The following is a 25,938-nucleotide window of genomic DNA, read 5'->3' as shown; positions in this document are numbered from 1 at the left end:
CAACTCTGGCTTGAAACAATAAGCATTTATTCCTCCCACATGGGTCTGTGGGTAAGCTGCAACTTTGCTGGACTCCAAGGCTCAGGGCTCCCTCACAGGTTGCTCATCCTCTTTTGACCAATAGCTTCTTGGAACATGCTCCTTTCATAGCACATGGCAGGAACACAAGAGCCAAATTAAATCACAAGTGCATTTAGGCCTCATGTCAAGTTCAGTAATATTTCATGGGCTAAAAAGCAAACTATATGGTCAAAACCCAAATCCACTACCCACAGTGGATAGTACTTCAGAGTCACACATAACATACGATGAGGATGCATAATTTAATATAGGGAGAATGTGAAAAATGGTTTAGTCAACCATCCCTGGATTTTCCAAGAAACCTCTTGCTAGTGTGGCTAAGCTGGGGAGGGATACTACTGGCTGCTCTTGGAAAATTCTTATTGTAGAGATTTCATTTATAGCCTCCCCCCCCCAAAAAAAAAAAGTATACACACTTTGAATGATTATAAAGTCAGTATTTATTAACATACAGTTCATTTTCAAAATTTAAAAGAATCTACAGAAATGAATAATTTTTTTTGTCAATGCCTGTTTTCAAACCAATGACCATTCTGGTCCAGGCACCAGAACGTGAAGCAATGGAATTGCAAACATCAAGAATCCATTTGTTTGGTATTTGTGTGCCCTCAGTTCATTGACTGTTGCTGGTTTTGTACTGTAAACTTTATCTTTTATGTATCCCCACTAAAAAAAAAAAAAGCCTAGTGGCACTTTAAGATAAATTTTCTTTGTTTAAAACTTAGTTTGGCTTCACCCATTATTTCAAATCAGTTAAACCTGAAAAGGAGTGAAAATTAAGCGAGTTATCAGTTGTTAAAGTGTGTATACATTTTTTGGGGACACCCTATATTTTAAGCTCTCTTTAAGAGATAATGACTTATCCAATTTCTACCTGAACTTCATTTCTAAAGAGTTGACCAACATTGAATTACCATGGTTATCCCACAGGGTTAATATAGTGTTGATTGAATTAAATGTTCCTCCTCTGCTCTGTAGTAAGTACTGTACTGGGTCTCTGTGTGACAGTAGCACATTAAAAGCTACCCCTCAGAGGCAGTAAAACTAGTGTGTGAGCCCCTGAGCAAACAGCATTAAATTTGGTTGCTACTCATTCTCCTGGAATGGAGGTCAGCTATTTTATTCCCATGAATAAGACAAACGTCATAAAACGTGAGGAAACATCTAATTTGACTACTTTATCCCACGAAACTCAATCTTCCATTTAGTCAGATTGCTTTGATAATGTTACAAGAATAGTTCAGTTTATTTTTACCCATCTCTGCACAGATACATTCATTTGCTTTACAAGTGCTTAGAACTAATGCCTGAATGAATGAACAGGTGTAAGGACACACATTGGCCAAATATAAACTTGTACAGTTCATGTGTTTAACAAGCATGGGCATTTTTAAAGAAGAAAATGTATTCCATGTAGCCAGCCATGGCATTCCTAGCTGTAATGGTATATTCTGCCGCAGAAAAAAACATTAGTTTCAGTTGAGGCGATTTCTCCCTTTTTCTGGTAAGAAGAGATTAAGTAGAAATCACTGCCTCTATGATTATCCTGTTCTGGAGCCAAATTTTTCCCTTCCTTTGTTATAAGCTCAATTTTATAGTCTTGAGGATTTAAAATATAATCTATACTCTTTCTGACAATACTCATTTCCCATAAAAACAAGATTTTTGCTAGCTAATTCACAGTTAATTTCATTATAAAGTGTGTGCTGTTTCAAGAGATATCAGTGGTTCTAATAAATGTGATGGATTGGAGGCAATTCCTTTTCCCCCCATTTTGTTCACAGTTATGTAAGCCTTCTGCTTGGTTACATTATTGTATTTTACTACTCAGTTCGCAAAGCTGCATTTAAGAAAGGTTAGTTTTCCAGTCTCCTCCTCCTGTACGTTGATACTTCTTATTTGGCACTGTTTCATCCTTATGCGTGTTTTCTTGCTCTCTTAGCCTGGCATCCCTTCAAAAGTCAGCACACTGTATACATTCCAGTAACAGCAGCACTGGGAGATGGCACTCTCTCCCAGTCCCTAAGTGGAAATCTGAGTAAGGAGAAGAAAAATAGCTTGATTGTCAGAAACAAATGCACTTCCTAATTGCCTCCTGATGGTTAGCCTTTCAGAGGGGCTACGGGGATCGTCTCCTTGTGTGTCTGTGGAGGTGTCATTCCATGCCTTTAAGAGGCATTGATGTCCATGGGTGAATCATGGGGCTTGATTACAGAGAACTGGCAGACCAAGCTCGGGCTTAATTCATGAGTTCTGTTCACTGGTCTGTCATTTCCTAATGGGCTATTTTTGCACACCTAAGAAACTGATTTACTTAGTTTTTCCTTCTGAAATATAAAAATAGCTATAATTATTTTTACTGCAGCTTTAAATGTTTAAATGACTTCAATCAAATGAAAGCTTTAGCTGCATTGCAATATCAGTAAAATCAATTGATTAATATTTCTTTCTTGATTCTGCTCTGCCCACAGACCGACTTTTACCTAAGCTGACCAAATTAACTCACCCTTTTGCCATTGTAGAGACCCAATCTTAATAGAATTACAACCCCAATTGCTTTGGACAAGTGGCTCTTAAAAACCTTAAACAATTTTAGAACCTTTAATTCAGCTTGCATAGCTTTCTTTAAAAATTTTATAATTATATCTGATCATCCTTTCCAGGATGGTGTGAGATTTGATAAAAGGTCACTTTATTATGTATTACTGGTTTAAATAATATAGTTTTACATATTTTGATTAGATGTTAAGTTAGCCTGCTGTAGTGAGAGGACTTAAAGTTTAAAAGACCCAAATATGACTTCTGTTCCTTTCTAGTTACGTGGCCCCCAAACCCCAGATGTACTGAGTCTTACCAGGGAAGCGGGTCGGTGCTTGTTCTCCTGACTTCCTTGGGGTGTTTGTAAAATTCAAATGGTGTACTGGGTAGGGACGCTCGTTGAAAATTGCAAAGAACCATATAATGTGATTTTTACAGAAAGTTTAGACACATTCTGTTTTCACTGCTACTGCATAACAACAGTTCACTGTTAATTGTTTTACATATTGGAGTTTCTAGGCAATACAGGAAGAGAAGAAAAAAGGGAAAATGTATAAGCATTGGATGAGCAGATTTAATCAACAAACTGAAATAAGAGACTTTAACAAGAATGGTGAACACTTGCCGAAACCGGTTTGGCTCGGTGGATAGAGCATCGGCCTGCGGACTGAAAGGTCCCAGGTTCAATTCCAGTCAAGGGCATGTACCTTGGTTGCGGGCACATCCCCAGTAGGGGTTGTGCAGGAGGCAGCTGATCGATGTTTCTCTATCATCGATGTTTCTAACTCTCTCTCCCTCTCTCTCCCTCTCTGTAAAAAATCAATAAAATATATTAAAAAAAAAGAAAGGAAAGATATACCTTATTTTTAATCTTAGCTTCCCTTAAAATTAACCTGTAAATTCAAAGTTAAATTATGGCAAGCTACTTTTGAGGATCTCAACATACTTCTACATTTATACAGAGGAGTAAGGGTTCAGGATGCTTAGGTCAGTTTTGAAAAGGAAGAGCAAAGGGAGGGACTTGCCCTCCCGAAAAAGCCAGTGAGGACCTGGTGCCAGAGCTGTCACATAAATTATGGAAAGTACAGAGAATCATAAACAGACCCGAGTCTGCATGGGAACCTGCTTCGGGATAAACATGGCGCCATAAATCAGTGGGGAAGGGAGGGTGGCCTAAACCCACCGATGGAATGATGCTCTCAAGCATGTACAGAGGAGAAATCCAGTGGGAAAGTTAAGTTATGAAGCGAATAGATACTGGAGGTGTTGAAGATCCTCAACATGCAAACGATAAGTTGAAAATGTAATAGTTGACTACATTTTAAAAATTAAGAATTTCTCATAGAAAACAGTCAGAATAAGTAAAGCTAGCAGAGAGGTGATGGAATGAGGAAAGATTTATAATATCTAAGAGTTACAAGAGATTAATATCTAGAATACACCAAGAAGCCTGAGTTTTCCCATTCTTAAAATGGAGATAATAATAATAGAAAGTGAACTGTGCGCAGAGCCTGGCATACAGTTAATGCGTACTGTTTGCTATTGCTGGTTCGTCTGTTCTTATCTCTGTAAGAAAACACATTTTGTGCTGAGCATTGATATATGGACCCTGAATTTCCCGTTTGTGCATGTTTTTATGTTGCTGGCTTATGGATTTACAGAGAAATATATGTGCAACTAACTATCTAGACAGTCTCAATATCCACCACCCTGCTTTATAAATGTCCCCGATAAGCCATGGGTAAAAGGCGGCTCCCATGGTATGGAGGTGAGCCAGATGCTGCGTGCACCACGGTAGCTGTGGAACCAGCTGCCAAGGACACCTGCCAGGTGACGTAGCCAGAAGAGTATGCTTCATGGTTTGAGGTGTGGGACTTGTGACTATTACATTCCATCCTGCTCGAGGCTGTGGGGCATGAGGGTGCTGTGACCAGAGGACAGAGAGACAGGATGAAGCAGCTCCGGCCTCCTTAGCTCTTTGTCCAGGTGTGACATGTGGCGGGGTGGGTGGCAGGGCCAAATGGGCCAGTCGTTTCCTGCTGGGTTTCCTTGGGACGCCCATACCCGGGGACAAGTTGGTCACAGAGAGATGGCTGTGCTCTCTGAAAACCTGCTCTCTGAAAGCAGAGCTTTGTCTTTTCCTGCTTTATGACCTCAGCTTCGGGGAAGGCTTTGGCTCCTCCAGTGTGGCCCGAAAACTTAGATGATGACGCACGGGGCAGAAGGCAGAGAGTTGCACTCAGTGGCAATGACCTGAGCTGGGTCCAATCCTCAGGCTTGGGGAGGATAAAGCAAATCATCCAGGACCATCCTGCTGATTGGGAAGGAAAGGAAACCAATGGCAGCTCCGTGCCAGGCACTGTTGCACACACGGTCTCCCTTGATTCCCTACTACCCTGTGAAATGAGCATTTCCACTTTACAATGTGAAACCCGCAGCTCAGAGAGGGAGAATTGCCCAAAGTTACCCAGACTGTAAGTGCTTCGCTGGATTTGAACCCTAGGTCTGTTTGACTCTGAGACCCACAGGTGGTTGTTTTGTTTTTGTGGTTTTTTTTTCACTGCACCATTCTCTATATCTGAGGACTTGGACTGGGGGTGGGTGGGGCTGGGTGAATCTACGGCTTGGTGGACTCTTGCTAAGAATGTATGGCCAGTCCCATCTATGTCTGATCTTGGCAGGCAGATGAGTTAGGTTATAGAAAATGAATTACATTCCCCAGTGCAGCATCTGGACATGTGCCCCTGTGGTCAGCTGGTTTTAGGTGTGGCTTTGATTTCTCAGCAGAAACTATGTTTCTGTGAAATAACGTCATCCTTAAAGTGTTGTGTTTTGCTTGTCATTCAGAGAAGTCCGAACTTCCAGGAGACACACTGCACAAATACGGATGGATTCCCTACCCAGGAGGAAAGCAGGCAGGGCCCAAGTGACAGAAGGAGCTTGTCCCCAGGTGGAATTTCATTTCTCTGAGCTTCTGGGATCTGACAGGTACTTTGAAGAGCTGGCTTCTTTAGCTGTTAACAGAGATGTCTCTTGTTGAAACATTTGCAGCTGACTTTGTGCTTGAGCGATCACAGGGTTTTTAAATTAGTGCTATTTGGAGGTCAACAGGGTTGCCAGAGCTACATGTTCTGACCCCTGTCTCTAAGGCTCAAGGCAATGACTGATAATTATAATCATGATAATGATAATCATAAGCCACTCACTCAGTATTTGCTACATGCTGGGCAATGTAGTAAGTTCATTTTATATGTACAACAACCCACTGAGGTATGTGTTATTTAGTATTTATCTGACAGCAAATAGCAAAAAGTTCTACTTCAATGGCTTAACCAAATGAGGATTTTATTTTTCTTACAGAATAAGAAGTATAGTAGCAAGTACTTTAAAAGTATAGGGGCCCCATGATACCATCAAGAACCCAGGCTCCTTCTCTTGGGCTTTCTTCCTTATGTTTGCCACATGGTTGGTCTATTTCATGCGTCACAATTGGTTTTTAGTCAGAAAGGCATAAGGGCAAAGTCTAAGTGGCAAAAACTAAACATGTGAATGCAAGCTGGATATGCCCCCTCTAATAAGCTTTCTCAGAAACTCTAACCTCCAATTGCACCTCATTGTCCAGAACTGTGTTGCATGCCCACATCAAGCTGCAAGGGAGTCTGGCAATCCAAGAGTGTTTAAGTGAGCCCCATGATTAGGAAGGAAGAAAGGAGGAATGGATATTGGCTAGGTAACTAGCAGTGCCTAGCTCATGTAGTTAATATTTGTTCAAACTTTATAGATAAGGAAAGTGAAATTAGAGATGTTAAGTGTTTGCCCAAGGTCACCTAGCTAGTGAGCAACAGAGTCAGACCTGAATCTAGGTATGTCTGGCTCTGAAGCCACATTTCTGGAAGCTCTGCTGGAACTTGTACTTGGTGCTTGGGATGTTTGGGATGGTGAACAGAGAACTTTTGGGGGCTCTCTTATGGGACAGAAAGGAGGATTGATTTGTGAGCTTCTTGAGAATAGAGTGAAGATCAACATACAAAATATTTGGAAAGGCAGATTGTGGCATACAGTAAGAAAGTGATTTCCGACAATTAATAATTAACTGTTTTATGGGCTGTGTAGCAAACTTGTCCCAGAAACATATGTGCAGAGATTAGATTACTAATAAGAGGAGATCACTGAACTGATTGGACATTTAGGTCTATTGTGAGTTCAAGACTCTGGATCTAGGAAATGGAAGTGGCTGAGATAGAACTATCAGAATTAGAGGAAGTCCTTCAGATTGCGTGTAGAAGCCTCTTGATTTGTCAGACCTAGAGTGACCATACAGTTTCTGGGGCATTTTTTTTTAGAGTAAAAGGGAGATTTATTAGTCATTACACTGGGTGAATCATTATAGACCAATTGGAACCTGCAGCCACTCCGGGCATAGGCTTCTGATGAATAAAGGAATGGGGCGGCCTGGACAGGTAGTGGCAGAAAGGAGAGACACCCCCTGCCAGATCCATCCACTTCCATAACCTGGGCCTTCCAAGGGGCCCTTCTTCACCCACGATGGAGTTTGGTGAGAGGTGTAGAAATCCTGCAGGCGGGGACAATGTGTGACTACTAAAAACATGCTCCTGACACAGATCCTTGAGCCCTCGTTTCCTCTAGCATGACTCATTTTTGAGAGACACTAAGCTCAGATAATGCTGTGTTCCTTAGTGAGTCATGGACCTGGCCCATCTTAGGCTGGAAAGGAAACTGGATTTCACATAGTTTGAGGTCTTTCTCCCCTTTGAAAAACTGCTTTTCTGGTTTGCACAGTGACCTTGGGCAAGTCACAACCTCTCTCTCTCTTGTTTGGCTTTTCCGTAAGTGGAAATAAAATGGAGATAATAGCTACATAAAATTAAAAAATGATTCAAGATCTTCCAATGAAAGATGCCGGTGGAGCCGAGTGATATTCCTATTTTTATGACAGTTATTGCAGAGCTGCTTCTTGTCCCGTTCCTTCCCATTAGGCCACAGGGCATGGAATAAACACAGGTTTGGCCCGTGGGTGGTAATTGACGATGTTGGCACTGACATGAAGGGAAGGAATTTCTCTCTGGCTGTTTCACTATTAACCTCCTCACATCTGGCCTCACTGTGTATTAGCGTGGAAACTGGAGAGCAGTGGCGAGCTTGTCTTGTTATTTCATAGCAGAGGTAGCCTATTCAGGAAACCTTTGAATAATGATGCTATTAAAACATTGTCTTTATTTCTTCCTTAATTCCTTTACTCAATAAACATTGATTGAGTGTCTCTGTGTGCCAGGTTCTGTTTCCCAAGCAGATAGCAAGATGCATAATGACAAACATTAAACTCTCTGATGATTGCTGAATCAAGGATTTTGTCAGAGAAGTAGGGATTGGAGCACTGGTCTCCTGCTGCAATCTTGCATCTCTCCCATCTAACCTGATACCTGAGAGACATTTTCTAAATGCAAAACTGCTCTTCTTACCCATGGTATAGAAGAACCTTTAGGACTTGGTTCCTGCTCACCTTTCTGTCTCATCTGAGCCCCTTTTAGGACCACCTTCCAGCAATTGGGAGTTTTCTACAGGTCCCTGAATATATAGAAATAGTCTAGGTTTTGTGGTCTCTGTTACAACTACTGAGTGATGCTGTTGCAGCATGAAAGCAAACATAGAATGGAAGTGAATGGGCATGGCTGTGTTAAAATAAAACTTTATTTACAAAACAGGTGGTAGGCTAGATTTGGCCCATGGGCTATAGTTTGCTGATTTTTGCTCAAGGCCTTTACTCATGCCTTGTTGTGTTTTCACTTGCCTACATTAAGGACCTCTTCCTCCACCATTTGTCTGGCCATTAACTATTCAATTATTGCCTCAAGACCTTTCCCTACTACCCTGGGTAGACGGGTGACTCTCCCCACTGTATTCTGTACATTCTACCTGCTTGCCCGTGTTTTCTCCCTTAACTTGATTTTAAGTTTATTCCTTTATTCATGCATTCACTGATTGATTTGTTCAACAATAGTTAATGAGGGCACAGTATGAGGCAGAGTTGATGACTTGTTCTGTCTTTGTATAACACCTAGTAGAAAGTCTGGCATATTTCCTGTTAAATAAAAGGAAATAGAAATTGATCAAGAACTTCATTGTTAAAGATATATTCATGTCTTTGGTGTAAGTGCCCCAAAGTGGGACTTGTCTTTATTGATTTTGAAACCTGTCCATTGTGAGAAAGGATTTGGTCAATTAGTTGAATAGCATGGTGCCCTCCACCCACGTGCATCCCCCCCCGCCCCCTCCCCCCGCATTGTCCATCTTCATCCCTTTTCTGAGTCTTCTGGGCCCTGCTTTCTGGTGACTCTGTGTGGCAGGACAAAGAGTAGCAGTATCAACTTCCAAACTCTGGCACGGGCAGGTGACCAGCTCATGTGAACAGGAACTTTACCAACAAAGTGTCAACATAACTCAGTGGGTTTCTTACTTTTTTACTTGTATACAGAAGGTCTGTTTTGCCCCGTTGCTTTCTGACAGAGCAGGGCTAGCTAGACTCATAAGCTTAAACAGTTCACAGCCTGAGGATGATATTAAGATTGCTTCCTTGAGGAGTGTAAATCTTTTTTCTTTTCCCATCCACAATCTCTGGCTCTTTGAGAGTGATCCTGAGGTAATGTAAAATTGAAGTTTCTTGGTTACTCATATTACAAAGTCATTTCCTAGATTCCGGGAAGCAAAAGTATTTGAAGTAGGGCCTAAGCCATTTTCTTCCATTTACAGTTCATTGTAAATATAAGCAGAAACTTATTAAATTGGTTGTCACCCGTAGAACCAAGATGGCTTCATTCGTTTCAACTTGTTCAGGTGTACATTTTCAGGGGTTGCCAGGAAGGTTCTGTGTTTGTGGTCAGAGGCAGAGAAAAGAAAATGGTTACAGTTGGTTACAAAACAAACACAAAACCTCACAAGGTTTCTCACGTTACAGGAGCAAATAGAAGGAGCCCCAGCTGGGGACTGTAGCGCAGAGTGTGTGTTGGGTAAACACTGGAGAATGTTTTGGGTCTCTTCACTTTTTTAAAGAAAAGATAAGAAGCCAGGGTGGGAAGTGGCAGCTGAACAGAGAGTGCAAGGCTGTCGTTCATTAACTCACCCCGACAGGTAATAGAAAATCAAGTCCAGTCCCACGGTGCCCGGCCTTTCCACCGGCGCAGCCGCGGCCGACCTGGCCTGACCTTTCCGACGGACTCCTTTTGTGAGGAAACCACGGTGAGAAGAAATGATGTGCCTGTGTTTCTGAGGAGGAAGGGAGGGAGGAAGGTCATAAACTGACCTTTGGCTACAGCAGAAAAATAAGGCAGTGTTGCTAAATGACTAGGGCCACAAAGGGTAGTAAACACGGCAAGGCCGCAGTGGAGAAAGTGTGGCATTCGTGAGCTAACCCCATTGCAACACTCACGCAATTTGGCGGTAAGGAACTTCTGGCAAGTTCCTCACTCAGTAAGCTGTTGTCAGTGTATTTTGAATGGATTTATAATAGTGTGTGTGTGTGTGTGTGTGTGTGTGTGACAGAGAGATAGAGATAGAGATAGAGAGAGAGAGAGAGAGAGAGAGAGAGAGAGAGAGAGAGAGAGATTGGCAAATAAGTTTCATAAGTAAATGTGCTGCTTCTCTGACTGAGGCTTAAAATAAAATACTGTCTTCACTCTTGTTTCTGGCATGAACAAATACCTTACTTTTGGCAATTCTCATCAAAAGTTAAGTGCTACCACTTGGCAATGTCTATCAGAATTAAAATTCACCTGTCCTTTGACACTGCACTGATTCATAGTTCTATTCATACATACGTGAAAAAAATATGTTTATGGGAACCAAAGGTTAGAAACCACTATATGTCTGTGAGGAGAGGGATGCGCAAATTTTGGGGCATCCATACAATGAAATACATTGAAATGAAATGAAAGCGGTAAATCTAACTGTATGGATTTATGATAAACCCCACACTATTTTGTTAAGTTTTACTAAGGAACAGAAGACATGCCTAGGAAAGGAGGTCACATATGCATGTATGCTTGTGTATATGCAGAATATTTCTAGAAGGATACCTAAGAAATACAATACTGGATGCCTCTGTGGAACAGCCTGGGAGACTGGGTTCCAGAGGTCGAGAGCAATCTACTTTCCACTCCATACTGTTTTGCACTGCTTGAAATATTTATTGGCTATAAATCATTTTTCAAGACGAATTTTAATGGAAATGTCACTCTTTCACTTAATTAGGGTTTTGCTACTGGTGGTAGCAGTGCCAGTGAAATAGACGGAAATATACGGCCTGATTCATGCCCTAAAAATGGTTTGAAACCATACAGAAGAAGGAATCTTTCAGGTAAGTGTGTATTTGGGAAGAGCATTTCAGTAACTAATGAATAATAGAGGACATTGACTCGGGCTGCTATTTTTATGCTGACAGTTTGGAGTCCTAGAGAGCTCCAGAGAAAGCCCAGCGTCTCCCCCAGGATGTCATGGCCTTTCACGAAGGGTCACCCTGGCTTACAGCCTGCAAAACCCTTAAAGAGAGCTTTCCACCTTCTCGCATATTCTAATTTCATCGTTCTTAAAGAGTCATCGTTGCCATTTCTCTCTTTGCCTGTGGATGACTGAAGAATGTTTGGGAGCATAAACACCAAGTGACTTATTTACATTAAATAACACCCTGCTCATTCCCAGGGGCTGACAAACTCAGTGGCCTCTAGAAATCAGTCACATGACAGCTTGGCTTTGGGTGGAAAATAGATAGAAGAGGGGCCAACACACCGTGAGACCTGCCCCTGACTCAGCTTGCGGGTTGTGAGAGAGGGTACTAGTATATGACAGCACACCCTTCATTTAACCTTCAATAGCCTGTGTTATCTCTCGTAATGTTAGGTTTATTGTTAATTAAAGCTTCATTTGTCTAAGTCTTCTCTCTTCTCAAACTGACTGTAAGCTCTTTACATGCCAGACTTCTGTCTTCATTCATTCGTTTGCTCAGCTAGGGAACAAATATGTACTGTATGACTACCACGTGTGTGTATGCTTTGCTAAGCCATAGGGGGTGCAAAGATGAGTAAGACGTATTCCTTACCTTCAAGGCACTCACAGTTCACTAGTCCCTTCACAGTCTGACAGTCTTATTCAGAGGTCGCATCTCCCAAGGTTACTGACACAGAAGGTGCTTAAGAAGGTGCTTAATAAATGTTGTTTGATGGAAGAATTGCTCAAGCTCTGAACCCATGATACTGTGGGTGTGCATTCAATTTTTGCTAATGAACTTTCAGTAAACCACCAGATAATTTCTTGAGACCGCTTCAATGATAACCTTTAGAAATGCAATTTCTATCTTAGATCAGATGTTTCTAGACCTGGGAATGAACTCGTTCAGGGCTGATGTTGACGGCAACAATTATTCTGGCCCAACAACAGCTGGGGCTATAAACTCCGTAGGAAGTAGGCTCACTTCTCACATGGACCAACAGCCACACTGACAAAGAGCACAGGGAGAGGGAAGGCAGTCCGGGCAGCTAACCTTTCCTCTCAGAGCCTGGACTCCACACGCTTCACTTCATGTAGTGAGCAACCACCCAGAGAACGCAGTGATCTCATGTGGAGAAAAAGAAACGAGCATTTTTGCTAGCCTTCTGGTTAGTAGGTGACAGATATATTTGTCTGTATGTATGCATGTGTTTATAATTTAAAACGAAATATTTACCAAGCACTCTTCTAGGGGCTTGGTGCTTAAAGAGGTATAAGCCATAGTCTGTGCCCCAAGGAGGCAAATGATATAAAGAAACACATCCAAAGTGAAATAACCTCATGAAAGTAATATAACAGTAGCCAAGAGTATTTTAGAGCTGGCTGGATCCATAGTGGATCATTTGTTGAACATTTAATTTAGAGTTTCCTAAAATGGTGTGTATGCATCGTTGGTGGCATGCAAGATGTTATATTTGGGTGTTACACAAATATTTAAAAATTTTATTAGGTGTTTATTTTAATATATGTTAGAAAAATGTATAACTACTGGGTCAAATCCTTGAATATGTGGATGTTTCATCTTACTGCAAAGTTACATAGGAAAGTGAGGCTGATGTAAAGATTATCTGATGAAATATATCAAGTGGCCAGGTACAGAGATGTGGTCCAGGCATGTGGTGATGACTCTGCAAGTGTTATTTGAATGATCTGAGTTTGGAAAATGCAGATCAAGTCCAGTCTCTGGGATGCAGAGAGCTTAAGTGAGTTGTCCACGCTCTGAAGCCAGTAGAGAACATAGACAAGAACCTAGCCACCTGACTGGCCCTCTGGCCCATATCCTCAGTAACCACTTCCTATTTTGCTGATGAGGAAACTGCAGCCCTGAATAAAAAGTCCTCTATTTGAGTGCAACGACTCACGCGAGAATCTGAAAGCAAAGTAGAAAGGACGAAGTGGGCCTCTTGAAAAATCAAAGTTAGTATTTATAGAGTACTTACCATGCATGCCAGCATTGCAAAAATTTCATACATACTAACTTATGTGAATCCCCAAGCCACTCTGTGAGATGTGCTTAGCTATTTCCAGCATTCCTCTTTTCATGAGGAAATTAACAAAGATCAAATAACTTCCCTAAGATTATAACTTGCAGAGCTGGGATTTGAACCCAGGTAGTTCCGTTGCAGAATGTGTCCCCTTAACCGCTATGCACACAGCTCACCAGTAATAGGTGAAGAGGTGAAAGAGGCAACCTGTCTCCCTAGTGGAACTGGAAACAGTCCGCTCCGACAATGTATGTATTACCCTGGGCCCTCCTGTTTCCAGTTCTCCAATTAGCCCTTTGTCTATTTCGTGGAAGACATAGTTTCTTTAAACCATCACCTTTTAATGTGCGGAAACTCCTGAGAGAAATTAGTGATTATCAAAAACAACACTTTCATGAGAAAAACTTTTTAGATGACAATAAGGACGATAAAGCAATATCCCATCCCTAAAGGGAGGAGGGGGAGAGAGTCATGGGAGGTGAATGAAGGGAGGGGTAATTTCTGACATGGTGGGCCAAGAGTGGCATGGGAGAAGGCCCATGCAGGGCCGGCCCAGTGAGCCGCGGGGGGCACACGGTGTTGTGAAAGCCCTGTTTGTGTCCGGAGCTTGGCACTGCACGGGGCACAGAGCAGGTGCTCAAAAGCTTTGTTGAGTGAATGGAAGCCTGGATGGAAACAGAAGCCAAGCAGCGTGAGTACAGTGATTGGAGGTGAGAGGGCACCAAGCAAACACTCGACCTACTTTGTAAGTGCACTCCAGGTAAGCCGGAGGAGAGAGCACTGCTCCCCATTTCCAATCAACAAAAGAGCTGTGAGCAAGCCATTTAACAGCGCTCCTGATGAAACTAGGACACCTTGCTTTGGGGAAAGCCGTTTCTCTGCTGTCACCTCTTGTAGCAGCCCCAGTTCAATCTTCAGGTCTAGTCTTCCTTAGATTACAAGTCCTCATTCTCCCTCCCTCCAGGGTGCCTCAGGGTGGCCCAGGCCATCCAGGCACCACAGCCAGCCCCCCTTGTGCGGCTGTAGATGGGGACCAGCCCATGCGATTTTCTCCACGTCTGAGGGGAGGCGGCAGGTGCTGACAGCTGAGCCATTCCACGCAGCTTTGGGGCAAACAACTGCCGGAATCCAGGGCCGAGTTCGAGTTTGAGGCCAGAAACTACTTCCAAAAGCTGGGCGGAGAGACCTGGAGGGGCTGCGCATGCATTACATAAGCTGGGTGTTAGCAGCGCCCCGCTGATGCACAGAGCCCCGAGTTGCGCAACGCTTACGCAGAAGCACTCGCTAAGTGTTGCAACATGACTCCACATCCTTATCAAAATGTGAAACAGCCACCAGCACACACTTAGAAACGCTAAAGCTCTCCCGCCAGGTGGTGACGGCTGCTGATCCGGCTGACAGGAGAGCAGCGGCACAGGGGGCATGACTGACTGTAGCTCTTGGCCCAGGAAGCTGAACACTCAGTACCTTGTACCCCACTAGCCTTGGGCAGCGCGGGGCTCTGATAAAATGTACTTTTTTTGGGTGTTTGTTTTTCCTGGCAATCTCATTTTGGGTTATAAATGGCTCATTATTTCCATCCCATAGATTTCTTTCTTGCCGCTATTCTGTTCTCTCCTTGCTTTCTGAAATAACCAAAGGTTGGTAAAATCATCACTGACGAAACCTGTGTGCTCTGACCTTGAGCAGAGGCCGAGTTGCCACATCGCCCTTGCCATCTGCAGCTCCTGCCACGTGGGAGGGGCTGGCTGGAAAGGCCCCCGAAAGCGGGGCGGGGTGAGGGGGTGCCAGGAGGTGGCAGGATGTTCACACACTGCGGCCCGCAACCTTTCCAGAGGACTGTTAGGTAATCATCAGAGGTCATAAAGTTGGAACAGCATTCTCCCCGGACAGGTCATTTTCCCTGCAGGACAGCTTGGAGGCAAATTTTATTAAGTATCAAGTAGCTGATCCAAAGCAGTATAAATAGCGAGAGAGCATATGACTAACCCAGAATTGAATGTGGCTAAACCCCAGGCCAAATGTGTGCAAGGTGTTTACTGTCATCAGCACCTGAACAGAGATGTTTGCCCAGGAACCATCCAGGAAAGGTGTTGAACCATAGAAATGGAGTTACTGCTCTGGCTGGTGTGGCTCAGTTGGTTGAGTGCTGTTCCACGCATCAAAAGGTCGCTGGTTTGATTCCCAGTCAGGGCACATGCCTGGGTTGCAGGCTCCATCCCCAGTGGGGCAGTGTGCAGGAGGCAGCTGATTGATGTATCTCTCTCACATTGATATCTCTCTCTCTCTCTCTCTCTCTCTCTCTCTCAATCTCTCTCTCTCTCAAAACAAAACCTATTTAAAAAACTCAAATCTTTAAAAAAAGAGAAGAAATGGATTTATTAAGGTTCGGTTTAGTCCTAGAAAACTGATTGTATCCCTACTTTGAAAGCTTGCTGACCACATAGTTCCCAGGAAAGAGGCCGGTGGCTAGGCCAGATGTGCTTAAGTGTCATTGAGAAATAAAGACTGAATCTTATAAAACATCTTAAGTTCATCCAGGTCAGAGCTCGGAAAAAAGCATGGATGCATGGTTTATAGTAGGAAGACCTGTAAGCAGTCACTATCAGGCAAAAGGAACCTCCCAAATTGAATTTTTCAGGGAAACATGGAGGGAATTTAAATCCGGGCCTGTTTTCTCCCGTTGTTCCCTGTCTTTATTTTAGAATGCAGCACGGTGTAAACCGTGCTTTACTGAGGTTGATCAGGCCACAGACCACTGAGTTATGAGGGGCCTTCAAGCTTTCCCAGGCCAGTTTTCTAAACCAGTGGCTTCCTCAGTCCTGTCCCCATTGGCGGGAGCTTTGACATTCTGGAAGGTAATCTTGTGTCATCACACTGGAACTTTGATGTTCGATGGAATGTTGAACGTTTCCACTCGGGGACAAGTTTCCTGGACCCGCATGCCACTGCGCCTTCCTGGGCCCCTTGCAGGGAAGACGTCTGCTTCATCAGGACCTGAATTCAAAAGCCATTCCGAAGGGTGGCAGCGTTGTTAGTGTCTGACCCCTTTGGAGAAGACAATAGCCCCTGAACATACCAATTCTTGTATATGTATTAACAATCAGTATCTTTACTTTGTATCTAGAACCAAGACCAAAAGGGCCATGCGCTTCCAGAGGCCAGAGTGACCCCAGGGGCTGATGCAGCCAAGAAATGCTTTGTAGAGGGTATGGGGCATGGATGAGGCCCTGTCCTTTCCCCAGACTCACCCTCACTCCCCAGGCTCCTTACCCAATATGCACTCTCCATTTTTATTTATTTTTTAACATGGCAATGTGCGTGGCTAAAGACTGCATTTTCCAGCCTCCCTTCCAGTAGGGTTGGCCAATGAGACCTTAGGAGATGTTATTGGATGGGTAATATTGCCAGATAAAATATGGTCTGCCCAGTTAATTTTTACTTTCAGATAAACAACTCATCATTTTTAATATAAGTATGTCTCATGTAATATATTATCATTTTTATTTCCAAATCTGGCAACCCTATGGGTGGAGCTTCTGGGAAACAAGATAGGATACTCCTTTTGCTCCCCCCCTCCCCCTTCTCTTCCTTCCTGGGACATTGATGGAATAGCTGGGATTTCAGCAACCATTTTGGATCATGAGGTTAGGATGGCAGAAGAGGACAGAATACTTGGATTCCTAATGACCACATACCTTCTGACTTAATGTGTGAGAATAAACCACTGATTTGCTTTGGCCACTAATAGTAGCTCTGTTAATTGTATTCAATTACTACTCCTAATTTATGTAGCCATAGTAAAAAGTGCACTGTTATTTTTTATGTGAAGTCTGTTTACCATCTTTACCTTTGCCTCTTATATAACATAAACCACTTTTTTACTTACTATATTTTTTTAAGAACCCCCAAGAAGAATGGATGGTGTTACCTATAGCCTTTGAAATGACAGCCCATAGCATGAGTTTCTACGCAGCATTATTGCCTAACTATTTTGCAAATAGCATTTAGGCATTTTGAGTAATTGCTTCAGGTAGTTAATAATAATATTTCTGAAGCAGAATAGTTTGTATCTCTGCACAAAGATTTGGCCTGAAAACTCAAGTCCCATGAAATGATGCTCCAAAACTCCAGAACCACATTTTAAAACAATAAAAATCATGTTTGAATTTTGATGTTCTGCTTTATGAAAGTTTCCTTTCATATTGTTTAAGTCTTCATTCATCTTTATATTGATAGATTCCCTTTATGCTGTAAAGATTAGCTAAGGATAGTTATGAGAACTGGTAAAGCTGATTTGCAAAGCTCCAGCAATAATTCAGTAATCATGTAAAATCAAACTCCTCAGCCCTGTTAGCAAATCAGCTGCTTTGCATGTCCACTGTGAGGCATTCTGGGAAATGGAGGGAGTCATAGAACTAGCCTCTTTACACATCAGCCCAAGCGAACTAGCTTAGTTTGCTAGTTATGCAGAGGGAAAAAAAAAGTTCCCTGGGCTGTGAACTACATAAATACTTGCCCTTCCTTTTGCAGTGGAATCTTTCGAAGGTTAAGTAATAGTAAATAATCAACTAAGATTTCTCAGATTGGCTGCGTTCACCTTTCTCTGAAAGAATTTTTCCCTGTGAGGACGAAGCAACTTTGGAATGAGAGAAGTATTTCCTTTTCAGCCTCCTTGCTTCAGACATTCAGAGAACAAGATCAAGCCTGGCCTGACTAGCAGGGCTGCCTGGGGCAGGCAACTAGACTTGCCATGTGGGGAGGGGAGGTAAGTTAGAATTTAACAGAAGAGGGAGGGTGAGGGGGAGGAGGAGAAAACTCCCATTCCATTTTGTAAGTTTCTGCAGAGGTCCATCAGCAAGAAAAAGGCAAGCAGTGCCTTCCTCCATCACAGGAGTAAAGAAAGTCAGGAGTCTTTCTTTAGTAATAATGTTAAAAAGGAACAAGCAACACAAGTAATACACAAATGGAGAGAGGAAAACGTAGAAAATCTGGCCTTGATGTCTGCTGACAGGTCGTGATGTTATGATGGTTAGCTCAGAAGCGATGACAGATAAGCTCATTTGTATGCATCTATGTTACAGATGCAAATAAAAATTGGACTGATATGAGCTGGGAAAAAAATATCCAAAGTGAATTTGTATTATTTACACAATGTTAAAGGAGAGGAACTTATTTCTTTTGGCCAGGGTTCATTGGTTTATATTTTGTCCAGGGTCCACTGATTATGTTTATAGTGACTATCCATTCAGCAAACATTTATTGAGCACCTACTATATGCCAGGCACTGTGCTAGGTGCTGGAAATGCACCTAGTATTATAGTGCTGACAGCATAAAGGATAAAAATGCCTTTGAACTTCACAAGTAGGTTAGAATTTTACATGGCCCCTCCATTCCCTACTCTCAACAGAGCCAGCCACCTGCCTTGTACTGTGATCTCTTAAGACCATAACAATTGCTGTTCAAAACGAGTGTGTATAAAACATTGGTAATGTTTTGTTAAAAAGCCTTATTATAAGCCCTGTAGTGAAAACTAGAAAACCTTTTAATATTAGAAATATTTTCTCTGCTGCTAATTAATAACAACTCTGGACAAATTCTTTAATTGCTCTGGGAATAAGTTTAAATATTTTTAAAATGAGGTAGTAGTTTGACTTAATGACCCTGAGTTTGGGATAAGCAGTAAGAGGAGGTTAAGAGGTAGACAGCCACTTACTAGCCACTCATCTACTGTAGGAGCTCAGGGTAGTTACATAAACTGCTTAAAGTCTATTTCCTTACCTGAGAAATGGGGATAATGTGATATTTGTTGTGAGGATGAAATGGATTAATGGGTAATGCACCTAGTTCAACACAGGGCATAGTAGAAATCTACCCAGTGAATACAGTTATTCTTAGCTTACTCTAAAATTATTTGAGTCTTTGGTATGTATGTATTCCTGCCTCTGTCTCTATGTATCTATCATCTATCATCACTGATCTCTTATTAAGTCATTAATTGAGGGATCGCAACACATTGGGGCACAAACAGGTAATGGGTTTTTTTTTCTTTCTTCAAATCAGTACTTTCCATGGTGCTGTGCAATCCCCTTTAACATTCCTCAACAACATCTAGGGCAGATTGTAGAAATTTGCAGCTTTTAAAAGCTAGGTCCATGCAGTTTGAAACTTATTCTGGTTCACAGCTCTCCTCTCTCCACCCTCTCCCAGGCTCTGGCTTCTCCCATGTGGGGGCAGGGTGCGGAGATTCTCTGTGGTTCTCTCACCACTGTGGGTGCTGTGTCTCGGACTAACACTCTGTCTGGCATGTTGGTGCCCCTGTGTGGTAGGCGCCAAAGGCTGGTGGCACATGTTGTGTCTTTGGAGGTCGCTGTGAAGCTCCTGACCACATAGTTCAGTGACCCGGAAGACCTGGGCCTGGGTAGACTTCCTCTACCTCCTCAGCTCCTGCCCTGGCTGTCACCCTCCAGCCTGTTACCTGTGGCTCTACCTCTCTAGCATCCAGTGGGTGTCTCTATGCTTATGTGTAATTTCATTGATATTTGAACTGTGTTCCAAGAATGCAGTTTTTGCCTTTTAGATGCTCAGAGCTCCCATGGATGTCTACCACTGGTTGAGACACAGTTATAATAAAACTAGAGGCCAGGTGCATGAAATTTGTGCACGGGGGTGGGGTACCTCAGCCCAGCCTGCACCCTCTCCAATCCGGGAGCCCTCAGGGGATGTCCTACTGACGGCTTAGGAGGTGACCAGGCTGATCAGGGGAAGGCACCACCCCCATAACCCCGCTGCTGCTGCCACTGCTGGTTCCCGCAGCCGCCAAGGTGTTTTCATCAACACGGACTCCAGTCTCTTCACCATGAAAAAATGACAACTCTCTTTAGGCATTTTCAAGATGTCTCTTTCATAGGATATGACATTTCTTCCTTCCTTCCTTCCTTCCTTCCTTCCTTCCTTCCTTCCTTCCTTCCTTCCTTCCTTTCTTTCTTTCTTCACCTGAGGATATTTTTCCATTGATTTTTAGAGAGTGTGGAAGAGAGAGGGAAAAGCAGAGAGCAACATCAATGTGAGAGGGACACTTTGATTGGTTGCCTCCTGCATGAGCCCTGACCTTGGCCCTGGCCAGGAAGGATCCTGCAACCTAGGTACATGCCCTTGATCAGAATCGAACCCGGACCCTGCGGTCAGTAGGCTGAGGCTCTATCCACTGATCCAAACTGGCTAGGGCAGGATATGACATTTATTAGCCCCTCCAGCAGCAGACCTTCATTTTTTCCTCCAGGAGTGAGGTGGAAAAACCCTAGATCACCTTCCTGGATTCTTATTACCCAAGTTACCAAGAACACTGTGAGTGGCATGCGGGGAGCTTAGCCAATGAGCAGTCAGAAGAGGTGTTTCCTCTGCAGCTCACGTGCAGAGGCGGGACTGCCGGTGCGCAGGGCTGGCAGGCCCTGTTCTCTGCAGGCCTCCTCGCTGCTGCAGCAGCTGGCAGGCCCTGTTGTCTGCGGACCTGCGCCATCGGTGGCTTGCCTAACCTCGCACGCAGTCCCCTCCCGCCCACCTGCGCGCACAACCTCCTCCTGAGCAGTCATGATGTTATGGCGTCCTGGCTAATTTGCATATTACCTCTTTATATATATCAATAATGGCATGAGGGGCTACATCATCGTCTCGCTTTAATCCCAAAAGTTTATTTGTATTTTCATTAGTTCAGATTCAATCTCCTTTATTCAACACAAGTAACCTCTTTGTGTATATATACTATTCTCTGTGTATATATAGTAATCTCTTTGTGTATATTTAATATGTTGTTATATATAATTTTATGTAATACACTTTATATTATATATGATATACTTCTGTCAGAGAAGGAACTCTTTCCCTTAACAAGTTTTAATTTAAAATGCTCTTATTGACTACACGTATATTAATATGTTATGTTATTACATATAATATGTTTTAATATTTCTATATATGTTATATTTAAATATATATTTACATATCAATAAGGTCACTTTCATTCAAATTTGTTAAAGGAAAGAGTTCCTGCTCTGACAGAGGTAAGAATCTAGCTGTTCATCTCATTATATCTGTATTTTAAATTTATGTCCCAAAACAATGATGTATCCATTTCTTTCAGAAAGTATTAATATATCCATAAATTTTCTGGTGCTTTAAAAAAGTTTCAAAAAATTATGACATAACTTACATAAGATACATGAATTTTAAGTGTTCATTTTAATGATTTTACACACAGGGTGGGAGCAAAAGTAGGTTTACAGTTGCTCATATGGAAAACAATACAATAATTAATAAAGAATAATAAAAGAATAACCTTTGTGTTTTACATAATCACAACAGGATGAGCTATTGGTTTGCCACGTTTGTTCCTTCTCACTTGGAACCTTCTCAGGAGACTTAGGAATTGTGTCTCAAAAATGCCTGCCTGAGCCTGGCCCATATGGCTCAGTGGTTGAGCCTTGACCCATAAATTAAAAGGTCACCAGTTCGATTCCTGGTCAGGACACATGCCTGAATTGCGGGCTCAATCCCCAATAGAGGGTGTGCAGCAGGCAGTCGATTGATGTTTCTCTGTCATTGATGTCTCTGTCTCTCTATCCTTCTCCATTCCTCTCACTCTAGAATCAGTAAAAACCTATTTTAAAAAAGCCTGCCTGAAAGACAAAAGAGGGACCTATGTATCATTAGCTTCTGTCATCAAGGTGGTCCCATAGCACTACTTCTGGGTTATAATGTGTTAGTGCCGAAGAGTTTTTCCTAGGTACACTGCATCTTGCATAAGAGAAGACCTGGAGCAGAATGCAAGAGGTGAAGGGGGCCCCAATAAATACTATTAAACTATCAGATTACACCCAGGGGAACCTGGACAAAGACCACATGGAACTCAATGCCACAGCAGTGGCTGCAGCGGGAGGTGGGGTTGAGAGAATGTGAAGTGGTGCGTGACCTGTATCCAATACACATACCAAGAATGTTTTGGTATGTAGACCCAGACTGGGGAATAGTTTTCCAGTAACATGCCTCTTCTTGTAGCAGAGATTTCCACCCGAACTCAGGCCTATTCTGCTGCTGGAGTTCATGCCCAGGCATGTTTGCCCAATTAATGGAGTCTATTTATGTGCATCAATATGCATGAGTGCTTTGCTTTTTTCCTGAAGGAAGGGAAAGGGAGTTTTAAGTAAAGGAGCCTTAAAAGAGATATGGGAGAAATGGAGGGAACCATATGGTAGCTATCCCGTGACAAGGTTTAAACTCTATAGAAAAAGGGGATCAGGCAGAAAGGGCGGGATCTCATTTAGGAGGGATTCAACACCTTGATACCAGGCAGTACAAACTCTTTCAAGGCCCTGGGTACAAAGTGTAATAAAGAAGTAAGAGAGTTGGGCTTTCTTTCCACTCCTGCATGGTTCCATTGGGTAGATCAAATGTTTATAATGCAATAAACATATATGCTGTTCCATGTGACCTGGTTATCCTGCACATTTAGAGACAAAGTTTTTTAAATTTATCTTTATTGCTGAAAGTATTACAGATGTCCCCCTTTTATCACCATTGACCCCTTTTACTCCACTTTCCACCCCCTGTCTCCAGGCCTTCACTACACTATTGTCTGTGTCCATGGGTTATGCATATAAGTTCTTTGGTTAACCTCTTCTAACCCTCCCCCCGCCCCTTCCCTCTGGGATTTGTTAGTCTGTTCCATACTCAGAGACAGAAAGTTTTTATTAGGGATGTTAGTAGCTGTCATAATTGGAGATCGGCCAGTGTGAGGTGGGACTCAACATGTGAACCAGCCTCCAGAGATAGCACAGGGGATCCCAACCAGGGCGATAGGAAGAAGGCTTGGCAAGTGAGCAGAGTTTAGCTTCCAGCTGCAGATAGCTCTACTACTCAGTGAAAGAGTAGCGGCCTAGTCATGGGAACTTGGGGAGGGGGTTATACCAGGAGAGGATAAAGTAATATTCCAAGCCCAGAAGAAATAGCATACAGAGTAGGAATCCAAGACGCAGTTCAGGAAGGTATGAGGAAGAGCCAAGTAGAGTCCAAATGGATGTAATTATAAAATAACTAGGGATAAATCCAGTTACTGGAAATAGCCTTGAGAGTGTCTGGCCTAAGACTCCATTTAGTTCTTCTTCCTGAAATATGTCTAAAAGACCAGAGGGATATGACGAGGCTGTTTATTAGCAAAACAGGCAAGTGGGCAGCAGGGACAGCGAGTCAAGTGGGTTTCCACTGTTGAATGATCAGTAAGCTGCAGGTGTCTGAATCCGCTAACAAGGAAGCAGGCCGCAATAATTAAAGCCTGTTTGCAACAGGCCTTATAAGAGACGACTCCTGTTGTTTTCATCTGTCTGCACCTCTTCTCCTCTTCTTCTGCCAACAGAACTGGATTTTAATGAGGACACCTGACTTTCCAGAGAAGAGAGCATGTGACCTAAGCCCAGTCAATCGGAGTGTTTCCTTCCTTGGCTTGGGGACAGGCAGGAAACCAAGAAAGACCAATCACATTCTTCACTGAGGTTTGCTACTTAGGTGCCTAGGAAGGGAAGAGAGCCCTCCCTTAGCCTTGAGGTCATAAGCTGTAAAGATGATGGAGTGTGGAGTTGCTTTCTGGCAGCTTTCCTGGATGAATAGGGAAAGCCATCTGCAGTAAGAGACAGTGAGTCCAAATTAAGAGAAAGTCGGAAATGAAGAGAGATGAGAGGGAGTAGAGAGAGACAGGGTCCTAAGGACATTACTTGGGCTCTGAATCCAGCCATGACTGAAGCAAAAGCATCCTTGTTCTACCATGAGCCAATAAGTTCTCTTTACTCAAGCCAATTTCATTTGGGGTTTGATCACTTACCATGTAAGGAAATCAGATCAATACATTTGTTTATTTACTGCTTCACCAGCAGTACATATCTGTTGTCTCCATTCATAGAGAGCCTGAAATATAAAGTTAGGACTGAAAATACTTGCTCAAGTCTGGCCTCCTTTGTGCTTCAGGAGGACACATGACCACTTGGGAGAGCAGATAGTCAATACTTCCTGTCTGGCAAAATTTCAACGATATCAGAACCATGTCATTGTCTGGCACTGCTTTTGACATATGTTTGTTCTCTGGAGCTCACTTTTCCCTCTTTGCGCACGGTCTTCCCTGACTGTGGATGGAATCCTGAGCCCTTTCTTTTTGCCAAGGAGTTTCAAACCTAGAACTCAAACCCTGACTTTTCTCCTAAAACTAGATACATGCTTTTAATTTCTATTTGTGGGTTCAATGATCAGCTCACACGCAACAAGTCTAAAACAGAACTCAGCAGTCTCCTGGTACTGATGGCATCCCCAATGTGCCAGTCATCTGCCCCTAATAGTTCTGAAATTATTTGGGCTGCCTTTCTTCTCCTACCTTCATGTGCCCTGAGTCATGGAGAAAATCCCTTTCCTTCATGATGTCTGTATGCACCAGGAGCTGTGTGAAATGCTGCTGGTAGAACCAAAATCAAGATGTGGTCCCTGACTTGATGAGTTTTCGTTGTACAGGTGGAGCCATCCAAGTGCCCTAACAGCTCAGCAGATAAAGGACCATGGGAGCCTGACTAAAGGCAGAGTTCACGTCTCTTATTGGGGATCAGGGAAGTCATGGAAGAATTTCCACTGTCTTTGAAGGGAGAAGATCATTGTGAAAAACTGATTGAAGTGTTCTTGAAATGACGACTTTGGTTTGCTGGCCCGTTGGGGAAAAGCCCTGGGAATAGCAGTGGGAACCTATACTGAGGTCAACACTGTGCATGGTGTATACAAAAGCCAGTCATAGCCCCATTTGGTCTTGTTTTCTCATGTTCTGGAGCTATAAAATGGAAACACCAGCCTTTCCAGCTTTCCTTGCATGACCAACTTCGGCCAAAGAGAGTAAAGAAGATGTAACCTGGTGGATGTCATGGGAAAGCATTTATAAAGTGGACATGCTGTGCTGGCATGCTTACCTTGGGCTTCCTCTTCTCCCCCTTCTTCCTACTTAGGAACACACATGATTACTTATGTATAACAGCCATCCTGGACCATGAAACCACCAAGGATGAGGACATGTTTGTGGGATAGAAGAGGAGAAAGGCAGAAAGATCCTGCCATCATCTGGCTACTGTGACATCCAGGACTGCTTTCCCCCAAATGCCTTGGACGTGACAAAAGAATCCGTGTTTGAGTAAAAATCACTGTTCGTCAGATTTTCTGCTGCTTGCAGCTAAATAAAATGTTAACCAATAAAGCCACATGTTAGAAATACTGAATGCCACTCTAGAGAAACTGAAGTTTATTCTATAAGCACAGAAGATGCAGAAAGCTCTTTACATAGAGGTTAGGGAGATGCCATTATCAGAAAACCCTCTCCTTTTGCCCTTCCAAGCTCAGGTCCATCTCCCTCTATTGATGGAAGCTTCTGACTCTTGTCTTGGCCACCTTATCCTCCCTCACTGTTGGGCAATGGTCAAGTATAGCTTAGTGACATGGATTGGTACTAATTCTTTATAGATTTACTAGATGCCCGGTGCATGAAATTTGTGCATGGGGGGGGGGCGGTGGTGGTGGTGGTGTCCCTCAGCCCAGCCTGCACCCTCTCCAATCTGGGATCCCTCACCGGGATCAGGCCTAAACGGGCAGTCAGACATCGCTTTCACAATCCAGGACTGCTGGCTCCCAACTGCTCTCTTGCCTTCCTTCCTGATTGCCCCTAACCACTTCCACCTGCCAGCCTGATCACCCCCCTAACCACTC

General features: G+C 43.1%; 1 long non-coding RNA gene across 1 annotated transcript; it reads left to right on the top strand.

Moving 5' to 3' along the window:
* Positions 1 to 5,472: 5,472 nt before the first annotated feature.
* Positions 5,473 to 24,978, top strand: LOC307101280. The gene is made up of 3 exons (XR_013813656.1): positions 5,473 to 5,607; positions 10,885 to 10,990; positions 24,709 to 24,978. It is a non-coding gene; the product is annotated as an uncharacterized lncRNA (long non-coding RNA).
* Positions 24,979 to 25,938: the final 960 nt, after the last annotated feature.

This window comes from Cnephaeus nilssonii (genome assembly GCF_951640355.1).
Source record: "Cnephaeus nilssonii genome assembly, chromosome: 6".
In the NCBI taxonomy this organism is placed as follows: domain Eukaryota; kingdom Metazoa; phylum Chordata; class Mammalia; order Chiroptera; family Vespertilionidae; genus Cnephaeus; species Cnephaeus nilssonii.
The sequence above is the reverse complement of the archived record's forward strand: the minus strand, read 5'-3'. Positions and strand labels throughout refer to the sequence as shown.